Genomic DNA, 13,499 nt, shown 5'->3' on the forward strand with positions numbered 1-13,499 from the left:
TGAGGAATTTTGCATCTGTGTTGATCAGATATATTGGTTTGTAGTTTGATTTTTTAAATAATGCCTTTATCTGATTTTGGTATCAGGACAATGCTGGTCTCATAGACTGAATTTGGAAGCTTTCCTTCCTCTTCTGGTTTTTGTTTTGTTTTTTGTTTTGTTTTGGTTTGGGTTTTTTTGGAATAGTTTTGAGAAGAATGAGTATTAACTCTAAGTGTTTGGTAGAACTTACCTGTGAAATCATCTGGTCCTGGACTTTTACTGGTTGAGAATTTGGGGATTATTGATTCAATTTTACTGCTAGTAATTTATTCAAATTTAGGTTTATATGTAAAATACTATGCATAAAGCAGTCTATATTAGGTTGATGGTCATTTAAATTCAAACCCATTCTAAAAGTGCTAAATTTTGACTCCCCTCTCCCCACCATTTTATGCATATGGTGTCACTATACTTTACATCCTTTTATTTTGTGGATCCCTCAACTGATTTTTATAGATATAATTAATTTTACTGTTTTTGTGCTTTAACCTCCATACTGGTTTCATGAATGATTAATGTACTACTTTTATTATGTTTGTTTGTAGCTGTGAAATCTTTTCCTTTACTAATTTTCTTGCTCCTGATTGAGGCCTTTCCTTTCCACTCAGAGAATTCCCTCTAACGTTTCTTGTAAAACTTGTTTAGTGGTGATGAATTCCTTTAGGTTTTGTTTGAGAAACTCTTTATCTCTTTATTCTGAATGATAGTCTTGCTGGATAGAGTATTCTTGGTTTGAGGTATTTTCCTTTCAGCACAAATGAGCACTCCCTTCTGGTGTGCAAAGTTTCTGCTGAAAAATCAGCTGATAGCCTTATGGAGTTTCCTTTGTATGTATGTAACTGTTTTCCTTTCTCTTGCTGTTCTTAAAATTCTCACTTTTTGCCATTTTAATTATTATGCATCTTGTTGCAGACTTCCTCAGGTTGATTTTGTTGTAGGTTCTTTGTGCCTTCTGGATCTGGATTTCTGTTTCTTTTTCCACTTTAGGAAAATTTTCAGCTGTTATTTCTTCAAATAAATTTTCTGCCCCTTTTTCTCTCTCTTCTCCATCTGGGATCCCTGTAATATGAATGTTATTACACTTGATGCTATCACTGGGTTCCCTTAACCTATTTTCATTTGTTATTATTTTTTAACTGTTCCGTTTGGTTGGATTCCATTACTTTGTCTTCCAGCTCACTGATTTATTCTCCTGCTTTCTGTAGTCTACTATTTATTCCCTATAGTATATTTTTAATTTCAGTTAGAGTTCTTCATGTCTGATTATTCTTTGAAAAGTATTTTCTACTTCTTTGTTGAAGGTCTCAGTGAGATCCTGTAATCTATTCTCAAGTTTAGTAAGTATGTTTATGACCATTACTTTGAATTCTCAAAGTAATCAGATAATCAGGCATATTGCTTATCTCTGTTTCATTTAGCACTTTTGCTGTGATTTTTTCCTATCTTTCGTTTGGGAGATAATCCTTTGTTGCTTCATTTTATCAAACTCTCTGTGTCTGTTTCTCTGTGTTAAGAAAGTCATCTACATCTCCTGGTCTTGAAAGTAAAAGCCTTATGAAGAAATGGTCTTATAGTGCTGTTACCAACCTGGCTCTTGGGCTCTCTAAACAACAGAATTTGACAAGAGGCTGAACAGGAGTTCCAGGCAAGCCTTTATTGGGGCTTATGCTCTAGCACAAGGGAGACACCACAAAGAGAAGAGCCTTCAGGCTGGCTTGAGGAGAGGTCAGAAAGAGGTTTTTTGTTTTTTTTTTTTTTAATTTTTTTAATGTTTATTTATTTTTGAGACAGAGAGAGACAGAGCATGAAGAGGGGAGGGGCACAGAGAGAGGGAGACACAGAATCCGAAGCAGCTCCAGGCTCTGAGCTGTCAGCACAGAGCCCGACGCGGGGCTCGAACTCACGGACCGCGAGATCATGACCTGAGCCGAAGTCGGACACTTAACCAACCGACTGAGCCACCCAGGCGCCCCAAGGTCAGAAAGAGTTTTAAAGAAACTTTGATGGGAAAAGGGTGACATACAAGCATGTAGAGGTGGGGATTTCTTTTTTTCCTTCTTTTAAAAAAATTTTTTTATGTTTACTTATTTTGAGAGAGAAGAGAGAGCATGCACAAGTGGGGGAAGGGGCAGAGAGAAGGAGAGACAGAATCCCAAGCAGGCTGTGCACCAACAGCACAGAGCTCAGTGCAGGGCTCAAACTTACGAACTGCAAGATCATGACCTGAGCCAGGATCAAGACTTGGGCGCTTAACCAACTGAGCCACCCAGGTGCCCCAAGGTGGGGAATTTCTTGATACGTGTGCACTTAAAGATCATGTATTTTTATGAGTCGTATGTGTATTTAGGATGTTAAATCTCCACCCTGGGTGTGATTTTTAGTATTATAATGAGGGAGAAAGTTGGTGAAAGGTCAGCAGTGAGGTCCATCATGGCACAGACTGGTTTGACTTAGTCTTTGCCAGTCTTTGTAGTAAGCATCTTCCTTTCAGTAAGCATCTCCCCTCCGCATTCCTGCAAGATGTACTACTCAAGAGGCACAGAGTTTTAGCTTTTCTTTTTTTTTTCCCTTCCTTATGGAGGCAACCAAAGAACCCCAGATTTAGCAGTCAGGGTTGAGGGGACCCAAGTCCAGTCCCTCCTCCATCTCGATCCCCACTCCAAGTGTTGTGACCTCCTTATTCTTATGGAAAAGGGGCCAAAGGTCTCATCCTCAGAAACTGCTTCCTGCTGAGTGGGGCCTCTTGTCCCTGTCCTGCCCTGGAGGTGTCTTACTGACTGTTCTAATGATTTATAAGGACTGGGCTCATCCTCTACTGGTGCAGGTTGGAACCCTTCCACCACCATTAGCTTGACTTGGAATTGTTGAAGCCTAGAAGACACAAAGTCAACCAGGAGGTTAAAAACACAGGACCCACAAAGTGACAGCAATAAAATGGCCACCAAAGGCCCAAGAAAAGGCAAGAACCAAGTCAACATTTGGGAGGTCCCCTTTAATGGAGTCCCAGGTGGTTTGGGCAGTGGGGTTGTTAAAATTATGTTGCCTGCTGGAGGATGACGTCAGGCTTCTGTTCCCCCTGTCAAGAAACATTAATGAAACAAGATGTATCTACAACAGCACCTATTCCTCCTTGTTCAGCTGGGACATAATCCAAGGCTAATTTGTGATCTAAGATGCTTGAAGTCAGAGAGTCTAATGATTTTTGTATGAGTTTAAAACCCTGTCCTGTTTCAGCCACCACTATGGACACGGTGGCTGTGACTTTGTTGTAAATTATTTCCCCAGCTAGTCCTATCCAGGAACCAACCAAGGTGATTAATTTGGTAATCAGTAGACCTACTGTTTGTCTGGACCTTTTTGGTGACAGATGAATTACATAGTTGTCAGGGAGTCCATCCCTTCATCCAGCTGTTCAAATAATCATATGCCCTTGGGGTCCTTTCATCATCCCCACAGAGTAACAGGTGCTAAGACTGTCTATACACGAGCTATTGTGACAGTTTCTCTGAATCTTACCTCAAGTTGTCTAGCTTAGGCCAACAACAAACATTAAAAGAGAGTTAGAACTAGAATCTAACTTCCACAAAGGTGTTATTGAAACATAATTTTTTCTCTCTAAAGCCACTCTCATTTCCATCAAAGATAGCCAAATAAAGATTAACCTATTTGAAAAATAAGTTCAGTCCTAATAAACTTGGCCTGATTATTTACATAAGCCTAGTAAGAATACTGATTGACTATGTAAGTTTGCATATATATATATATACATATATATATATATGTATAATATGTATATTTTGTTTGCTGAACTTTTTATAAGGAATTTCCAATTAAACCTTTAATAGCCTTTCAAGGCCAGAAACCAGTCCAAATACTTGCTGTCAGATTTGCCTTCAATACATGTAGATTTGGGTGAGTTGCTTTTCTCAAGGTCTCCAAAATCTGAGGTTCCTGCACTTGCACTTTACTCACCTGGCAAAGCTGCTGGGAACTCTGTAAGCAAGGTGTCAGGCTAACATTTCCAAGGGGCTTTATTGGCTCCATAAAGTCAACCTTCATTCCTTACAGCTGTCTGGTCACATCTGAGTCTATGAATGTCTCTCTCAAATAATGACATTCCAGTCAAAGCCTTGGTTGTATAACCAGTGTTTCCAATCGTGTCCTGTTACAAGGAGAACAGATTCTTATTGAACTTATGTAAATAATTATAATTGCCACGTAAGAAAGAATACTCACTGAGAGCTTATGAATTCTGGAGGGTTCAGGTAGAGAGAAAAGATAAATGTTTCAGTTTGTTTACAAAGGAATATTTTATCAAATATCTGTAAGTAATAGATGTCATAAGAGAAAAATTTTCCTTAAATCTGAAAGAGCAAACATTAGATAACGAGCAGTGTTTCCAATAAGTCATAATAACTATAATATTTTTCAGTTCACTTAGTCCCATGGTATTAATTCCTATTTTGTGTGAATGCAGCTTTTCCCTTAGTTCCAGAAATTCTTACCCAGTTTAGCTTTATGATCTTGAAGATACCACAAATTTGTATTTGTAAAAAGTTCTTTTTATGAATCTTCTTGAAGCTGGAACACATTTGCAAGAGCATCAGAATGTAAATGGCAGAACTCAAAAATGGGCATGGTTAAAAATCCAATGAGAGTCCCTTATAAAACAGTTGACAAGAAAATTTGGTTATTTTTGTGATGCACAGCATTTTAATAATTAGAATTTTAAGTGATAACGTTGTTCCAGAACATATTAAAATTTTAGGAATTTTATATACTTTCTGGAACATTTACTCACAGCATTTACTCACACAATAAACAGCATTCACTCACACAATAGAGCCTCAGATTTATCACTGTGCACACTTCTCGTGTAACAACACACCAAATAGACAAGCCTAATTAGTTAAAAAGCCTTTAATTTAGAATTTGCACTTTGGGGAAGTTTGTTATAAACCTCAGAAGGTTCTAAAGAACATACCTAAATAGGATCATAGATTATTATAAAACAATATTTAATTATTCAACCAAGGTGGCAACAGAAGATTACAAAGGCAACTATATAGCGTTATATAGTTGTTAGCAAAAGTTAGGTCCTTTATTTTTTTTTAACTTTATTTTGAGAGAGAGAGAAAGCATGAGTCGGGGAGGGGCAAAGAGAGAGGTAGAGAGAATACCAAGCAGGCTGTATACTGTCAGTGCAGAGCCCAACACAGGGCTTGAACCCATGAACCGTGAGATCATGACCTGAGCCGAGGTTGGGTGCTTAACTGACTGAGCCACACAGGCACCCTGAAAGTTAGCTCCTTTAATGTTGAGAGGATTTAGTTTTCTTAAGTGTTCAAGGCCCTGATAAAACCAAATATAGAAATCTTGTTTTTTTTCTGGGCAGATAAAGGAAAACAAAAAACTTTGTTTATAATTTATCAAGAGCAGACCAACAATCCAGGAAAACTTTGCTTTTTTCATAGAGGGAAAAACCAAATTTCAATCTTATATTAGTGTACTTTTAAGACTCCTCCATCCCAGTTTTTGTTCTGAACATTCATAAATTTTTTTTTCCAGAGATTCCCTTTTACAAACCTACAACTTTTCTTTTTCATTCAGATTTTCCCTAAGTTTTTTTTGTCTCTAACCAGTCTCATTTCAGGACATAATGACTTTCTTTTCCCTCAACAAAAATGTATTTTTATTCCCCATACTTTATCTTACCAAAAACATATCTTTAACATCCCTTGATTGAGTACAGAGATGTTTTCCTTATTATTTCTAGTAGTCTCAATTACATTTATCAGTATTTTTCATGCTTAGAAACCTTAATTTCTAGTAGAAACTGTGTAGTAAGCAATTGTGAACTGTTATGCTAGTATTCTTTAAAGATTTTTTTAACATTTATTTATTTATTTTGAGAGAGAGAGTGCACAAGCAGGGGCAGGGCAGAGAGAGTGTGTATGTATGAGTGGGAGAGGGGCAGAGAGAGAGGGAGAGAGAGAGAATCTCAAGCAGGCTCCACACTGTCAGAACAGAGCCCAATGTGAGCTCCAACCCATGAACAGTGAGATCCTGAACTGAAATCAAGAGTCAGACACTCAACCAAATAAGCCACCCAGGTACCCCCCCCCGCCCCGAGTGTTCTGTAGATTGGCACATTTATGAATATATTTCATAATTTCTAAAACCATATTTCTTCATAGTACAGTCTTTTAATAAAGCATAAAATGTATTTATTAACAAACCCAAATTGATCTTTAGTTTTCTTATAATAAGACAGTGTAGGTAAACCTGTGTTTAGTATTTAATGTTTCATTTTATCTTATTTGGAAAAGGCTTAGATATCCAATGAGTTTGAACCAATTTATCATTTAATTACCTAGCAAAACTTCAAGGCTACTAAAGAGTTTGAAAGCTATAAACCTTTTTATATGTTTAACCCACTTGTTCTTACAATTACCCATGTGACCTGCATGTGACAAAATCAACAATCATTTTAAGTCATTGTTGAGACTTTGCAACAGATACAACACAAATTTAGCTCATAAATTCAGGTAGAGTAAAAGCTGATACCTGTATTATATTTGATCTTGATAACTCTAAAACTCATGTCTATTTTAATGAAACCAACAACCTTGAAGTAGCTCTAATATTGAATATGTTGCACCTGTGTCTACCAAAAAGTTGATTGGGGCACCTGGCTGGCTCAGTGGGTGGAGCATGGGACTCTTGACGTCAGTGTTGCAAGTTCGAGCCCCATATTGGGCTCTGAACATTTTCATTCAGATTACTTGAGATTACTTGAGAATAAAACCTTAAAAAAAAAAGTCAATTCCTTCCCCACTGTCAGTTTTATCTGGAGCTCCAGTGGGGAAATCTGAAGTGGGCCACTGAAGTCCAGGGGAGTCTTTGGGCCCCTTCACGCTGATTTGGGAGGTGCTTCAGTTTGAACCTCATAAGGAAGTAGCCCGACAGCTTGGGGTGCTTTTTGCTCCTTGATAGTGAGGGTAGGGGGAGCAGGAGCTGCTGGTGTTGACGGCCCCAAGGATCGTATAGGAGCAGCCCAGGTGGAGGTACAGGAACAGGAGGAGGGGGGAGGTAGAGGCAGAGGTGGCAGGGGCACCCCCGGCAAGGCCAGAGGCAGATTCAAAGTTTGGACTAACACTTTTCCATCTGTTTCCTATCTCTCCCTCCTGCGAAACAGGCATTTCCCCTGGTTGCTTTTCAGCCCTTTTGAGGAGCTGGAGGAGCGGGCCGTGGGTTGGACTTTGGTTCTGGTGCCTGGGCTTGGGGCGGTGGATTTAGGGTGTCCAGTGTCTGCCTGTCTCCCTCCTCCTCTTCCTCATTCCGACTTTTGGGAAGGGGGTCAGGTGTCTTATTAGATTTTTGTCCACACTTGTCTCTCTGGTCCGTCAGTCGGGTCACTTCCCCTGAAGCATCTTTATTTTTATTTGTTTTTTTAATTTTAAAAGAAGTATTTTTAGAAGTGGTCACAGTGCCCCAGGCTCAGGGTATAGGATCTGGGGTGCGGCCCCTCTGTGCACAGGTGGAAGCCCGGGACCTGAGCTCCCCTGCTTGGGGAGCAATAACGATGCAATGAAGCATCTTTATCGTGGGGGAGCTTAAAAGCCTGAATGTAGGGAATCTCATCTCCTGTATTTGATCTCTGACAGAGTAACTCCGGTTGCGAGACGGTGTGATAATTTAACGATCCATTTAGTGGCCATCTTTTTACTGAGCTCAAAACATACATAGGCTCAGCAGTGTCACGATAAAATAGATTTTCCCTTTAGATACAGGATCACAACTGTAAGTGTGCCTATCAGACAGAATTCGCCCCAGCAGGCTGAGATGTGTGGAAACTAAATCCTCCCACCCTTATGCAGGCTACAGAAACAGACAACGCCCATCTCAGGTCTCCCTTCTTTGAGGAGAGAGGTACAGAGTCTGTTCCCACTCAGTTCTCTTTGGAGCTGAATGATTTAGACTCTCATATTATTAGCCAGAAAATTTACACAAACCTTCTATTAAAACATCAATTTGTATAATGCCGAAATAAAACAAATAATCCATCAACTCCTTTAGGTTATTCCCACCTAGAGAACACTACCGGTAACCATCAACAGCTGGAATCGAAGTCAGGATCATCAACTCAAATTGAGGAGGTCCGGGTATCAGGAGAAGTCCCCCGATAACACCTGTGAGGTGCTGACAAACTGCAGTGGCACAAGGGGCCGGTGCTGGCACGGAGCAGCCAGGGTCCAGGCGACCCCCAGGTGTTCTCAGGTGAGTTGCTCTGATGTCCTGCCAGCTGTGCCAGGAAATGTTAATGCAAAATGAACAAACCTTTTTAACGTTTTTAAAAAGGAAAAGAGTGAGTTGAGCCCAAGCTAGTACGGCTGTCCAGGATACACAGTCTTCACAAAGAAGAGAGTGCTCTGGGGGAAGGAACATTTGGTGCAGGCTTATATGGTTTTTTCACATAAAGATTACAAATTATTATGACAAAGAGCATTCTAGAAAATTCTAGACTTTCTCTCGTGGTTTTAGTATGTGCAAGGCTGAATGACTTTTAAAAAAACATTTTTTTTTTAATGTTTATTTCTTTTTGAGACAGTGAGAGAGGATGAGCTGGGGAAGGGGCAGAGAGAGAGGGAGACAGGCTCCAGGCTCCGAGCTGTCAGCACAGAGCCTGACGCGGGGCTCGAACTCACAAACTGCGAGATCGTGACCTGAGGCGAAGTCGGACGCTTAACCGACTGAGCCAGCCTGGCGCCCCAAGGTTGAATGACTTTTTAATATTATGGGAACCAGGAAGGTTTTTTATCTTTACGTTTGGAATGCTTTTTGGTGATTTTTTAAAAAAATAAAGCAGATGAAAATGTGGGCTCAGGGCAGGGAGAGGTCCCATGCTTTGAGATTTGGTTGAATCATTTTGTCCCTGATAAATGTTAAAGTAATGCTTTCCTGGGAGCCCACGTATTATTTAGGGCGTCTTCACAGAGGCAACAATGATATCTAAGTAGGCAACAAGTTCTAGTGGCGAGGCCACAGAGAAGCCCACACTGTTCCTCCTCCCACAGATGGGGCTCGAGAAGTGTGTGCCCTGCTGTTGTGGTTGAGCCGTGTTCGCCTTCAGTCCAGGTGTCTGCAGTGGCCCTCTTTGCCTGTTGAGGGCAGAGTTTGGTCCCCAACGCTCTTAAGGGGCCAGTGTGGGGCTGCCCTGGGCTTGAGTTGGGTCAGACCAGATGCCTGCCTTCAGCCCATCTGCCAGAACTGGTCACACTGAACTTCAGGGCGCTCTCCTTGCGTTGCCCCCTGAGAGGCTTTTACTGATGGGCGGGGCCCGCAGTCAGACCTGACATCTGTCCCCAGTCAGTCTGCTGGGGTTGTGGTGACCCGGAACTGCCGGGCTCTCTCTTTGTACTGCTCCTTGTGAGGCTTTTGTTCATAGGCAGGGCCAGCGGTCAGATCAGATGTCTGCACCCAGCCTCTTGCCAGTTACTTTCCCCTGTCCCCAGGGCAGGAGTCACTTTGGAGTGGCTGGTAGGGAGCCGCTTGCACAAGGAGAAGCTTGTGGTGTCGCTTTGCATGGACTCCCGCCGAGCGGGGCAGTCGGATCGGGTAGTCCACAGGAGAATGCAGGGGCAGGATGTGGTGTTAGCAAGCTAGGTGGTGAGGGTTCACGTTGGTTCCCACAGCTGGCTGTGTGTCTAGGCTGGGTGAGGGCAGATAGTGCCCACCAGCTCTTTGGTTCTTGGAGAAGTTCCCAAAGATCTCTGCCACTCCAGTGCATGTTTTGAGGTTAGTAAACAAATCTCCTTCCCGTGTACCCCAGGCACTTTTCAAACTGCTGCTTCTTTGGGGGGGATTTTTTTGTTTTGTTTTTTGTTTGTTTGTTTGTTTTATATTATCTTTTGTTGGTGGTGTGTTTTATTTTTTTTTTATTTTTTTTTTTTTTATTTTTTTTTTTTTCAACGTTTATTTATTTTTGGGACAGAGAGAGACAGAGCATGAACGGGGGAGGGGCAGAGAGAGGGAGACACAGTATCGGAAACAGGCTCCAGGCTCTGAGCCATCAGCCCAGAGCCCGACGCGGGGCTCGAACTCCCGGACGGCGAGATCGTGACCTGGCTGAAGTCGGACGCTTAACCGACTGCGCCACCCAGGCGCCCCGTGTTTTATTTTTTTAATAATTTATTGTCAAGTTAGCTAATACACAACATAGTCTTGGCTTCAGGAGTAGATTACTGTGATTCGTCACTTACATACAACACCCAGTGCTCGTCCCAACAAGTGCCCTCCTCAGTGCCCATCACCCATTTCCCCTGCCCCTCAAACCTCCACCCCCATCAACCCTCAGTTTGTTCACTGTATTTAAGATTATTCTGATTTGCCTCCCTCTCTGTAACTTATTTTTCCTTCCCTTCCCCTGTGGTCTTCTGTTAAGTTTCTCAAATTCCACATATGAATGAAAACCTTTATGACTTTCTCGGACTTATTTCACGTGGCATAATACCCTCCGGTTCCATCCACGTTGTTGCACATGGCAAGATTTCATTCTTTTTCATTACTGAGTACTATTCCACTATATGTATATATATGCGATATATATATACTGTATACACACACACACACACACACACTGTATATATACACTGTATATGGCAGGGACCGTTTCCTATGCCCTTGCTTTCCGGCTTTCCCAGAGACAGCCCACTGATTTTTAAAGTTCTGGCGTTAAGCCCCACTAATTGTACAAACTTGAAGTTAAGCCCCTCTGGTCCTCAAAGCTACATGTTACGGGGATTTGTCTTCCCAGTGTACGTTCCCTGTGTCCAGAGTGCCTGGTATGGGATCTGTTCCTTTCCCTTTGTGCACACGGTGTGTCCCTCCCATTTGTGATTAGTCTCGTAGGTTGGTTTGCTTTTTAACCAGCTCTGCCCTTCCTACCATTTTGGATGTAGCCTCCTTTCTACAGTTACCTCTGAAGAGCCATTCTGCCAGTCCTTGGGTCATTTTCTGGGTCAGTTACACAAGTGTGGGTGGTGTATCTGTGGACAAGGTTAACCTAGGATCCTCCTCCACCATCTTCCCTGGAGTGTATTTTTGTGGATTGTGTAAGATACTGGTCCAGCTTCATTCTTTTGCGTGTGGATGTCCAATTTTCCTAACGCCATTTATTGAAGAGGCTGTTCTTTCCCCATTGTATATTCTTGGCTCTTTTTTTGTAAATTAATTGACTGTATGTGTGTGGGTTTATTTCTCTATTCTGTTGCATTGATCTATGTGTCTGTTTTTATGCCGATACCACCCTGTTCTGATTGCTATAGTTTTGTAACATAGTCTGAAATCAGGGAATATGATTCCACTAGCTTTGTTTTTACTTCTGAAGACTTCTTTGGATAATCATGGTCTTTTGTGGTTACCTACAAATTTTAGCGTTGTTTGTTCTATTTCTGTGAAAAATACCATTGAAATTTTGACCAGGATTTCATTAAATCTATAAATTGCTTTGGATAGTATGGGCATTTAAACAATACTAATTCTTCTATTCCATGAGCACAGAATTTCTTTCCATTTATTTATGTCATCTTCAATTGCTTTTATCAATATTTTATATTTTTTAGTGTACAGTTCTCTCACCTCCTTGGTTAAATTTATTCCCAGGTATTCTTTGTGATGCAGTTGTAAGTACGATTGTTTTAATTATTCTAATGCTTTGTTATTAGCATATTGAAATGCAACAGATTTTTCTGTACTGATTTTGTATCCTGTAATTCCACTGAGTTTTTTAGTTTTAACAGATTATTTGGTCATGTCTTTAGGATTTGCTATACATAATATCATGTCATTGACAAATAGTTACAGTTTCGCTTCTTCATTTCTGGTTTGTGGGCCTTTTATTTCTTTTTCTTGCCTAATTTCTCTGGCTAGCATTTCAATACTTTATTGAATAAAAGTGGGGAGAGTGGGTATCCATGTCTAGTTCTTGATGATAGAGGGAAAACTTCCAGCTTTTTACCTTTAAATATCATGTTACTTGCGGGCTTGTCATATATGGTCTCTATTATGTTGAGGTGCATTCCCTCTATACCCACACTGTTGAGAGTTTTTATCAGTGGATGTTGAATTTTGTCAAATGCTTTTTTTTTTCATCTTTTGAGATGATTTTGTGATTCTCATTTATTTTGTTAGTGTGTTATATTACATTAATTTGTGGATGTTGAACCATCTTTGCATCCCTAGAATAAATCCCACTTGATCTAAGCATATGGTCCTTTTAATGTGTCGTTGAATTTTGTTTACCTATATTTTATGGAGGATTTTTGCATCTATGTTCATCAAGTATATTGGCCTGTGATTTTCTTGTGGTATATATCAGGATAATGCTGGCCTCATAAAATGAATTGGGAAGTACTCTTTCCTCTTCTGTTTTTTGGGAGAGTTCTAAAAGAAAGGATTGGCATTATTTGGTAAAATTCACCAGTGAACTTCTCTGGTCCTGGACTTTTGTTTGTTGGGAGGTTTTTGATTATTGCTTCAGTCTCCTTACTAGTTTAGTAAAATTGGTCTGTTTAGATTTTCTGTTTCTTCATGATCCAGTCTTATAGATTGTAGGTTGACAGGAATTTTTCTCATTTCTTCTGGGTTGTTCAGTTTAGAGTATAATTTTCCCAGCGGTCAGTCATGATCCTTTGTATTTCTGTGGCACCAATCTTTTCTTGGTGTGTCTAGCTAAAGATTTACACATTTTGTTTATCGTTTCAAAAACTAGCTTACTTTCATTTTTCTTTTTCTGTTGCTTTTTTTACTCTTTATTTCACTATCTTTGCTTTGATCTTTGTTATTTTTTTCTTCTACTAAATTTGGGCCCTGCTCCTCTTTTTCTTGTTCTTTGGTGTGTAAAGTTAGGTTTTGCTTTTCTGGATTTTTTCTTGTTTCTTGGGGTAAGCATTTATTGCTGTGAACTTCCCTCCTAGAACTGCTTTTTCTGCATCCTATAAGTTTTGGTATGTTGTATTTTCATCTTCATCAAAACACTTTTTTATTTCTGTTTGGTATTTTTTTGCTCATGGGTTGTTCAGTGGCATGTTGTATGATGTGCATGTATTTGTGAATTTTCCAGTTTTCTTCTTGTAACCGATTTCTTGTTTCATCCATTATAGTAAGAAAAAGAACGCTTGATATGATTTAAATTTTCTTAAATTTATTAAGACTTGTTTCGTGGCCTAATATGTGATCTGTCCTGGAGGATATTCTTTGTGCGCTTGAGACTTGGTTTTTGGATGGAATGTTCTGTATATGTTTGTTATATCCATCTGGCCTAATGTATTTTTTAAAGCCAGTGTTTCCTTATCGATTTTCTGTCTGGACGATCTATCCACTGATGAAATTGGAATGTTAAAGTACTGTAGTATTATTGTATTACTGGTTATTTCTCATTATGTCTGTTAATATTT

At 40.1% G+C, this 13,499-nt stretch overlaps 1 long non-coding RNA gene across 4 annotated transcripts in view; it reads left to right on the top strand.

Annotated features, from left to right (window-relative positions):
- The window catches only part of LOC125148906 (uncharacterized), a 48,393-nt gene that overhangs the window by 17,921 nt on the left and 16,973 nt on the right, over window positions 1–13,499 (top strand). For all 4 annotated transcript variants that reach the window (XR_007145736.1, XR_007145737.1, XR_007145739.1 and 1 more), the window contains exon 2: window positions 8,122–8,322. This is a non-coding gene — a long non-coding RNA (uncharacterized LOC125148906). The remainder of the gene's footprint in view (window positions 1–8,121; window positions 8,323–13,499) is intronic.

Source organism: Prionailurus viverrinus, chromosome D3 (genome assembly GCF_022837055.1).
Source record: "Prionailurus viverrinus isolate Anna chromosome D3, UM_Priviv_1.0, whole genome shotgun sequence".
Taxonomy (NCBI): Eukaryota; Metazoa; Chordata; class Mammalia; order Carnivora; family Felidae; genus Prionailurus; species Prionailurus viverrinus.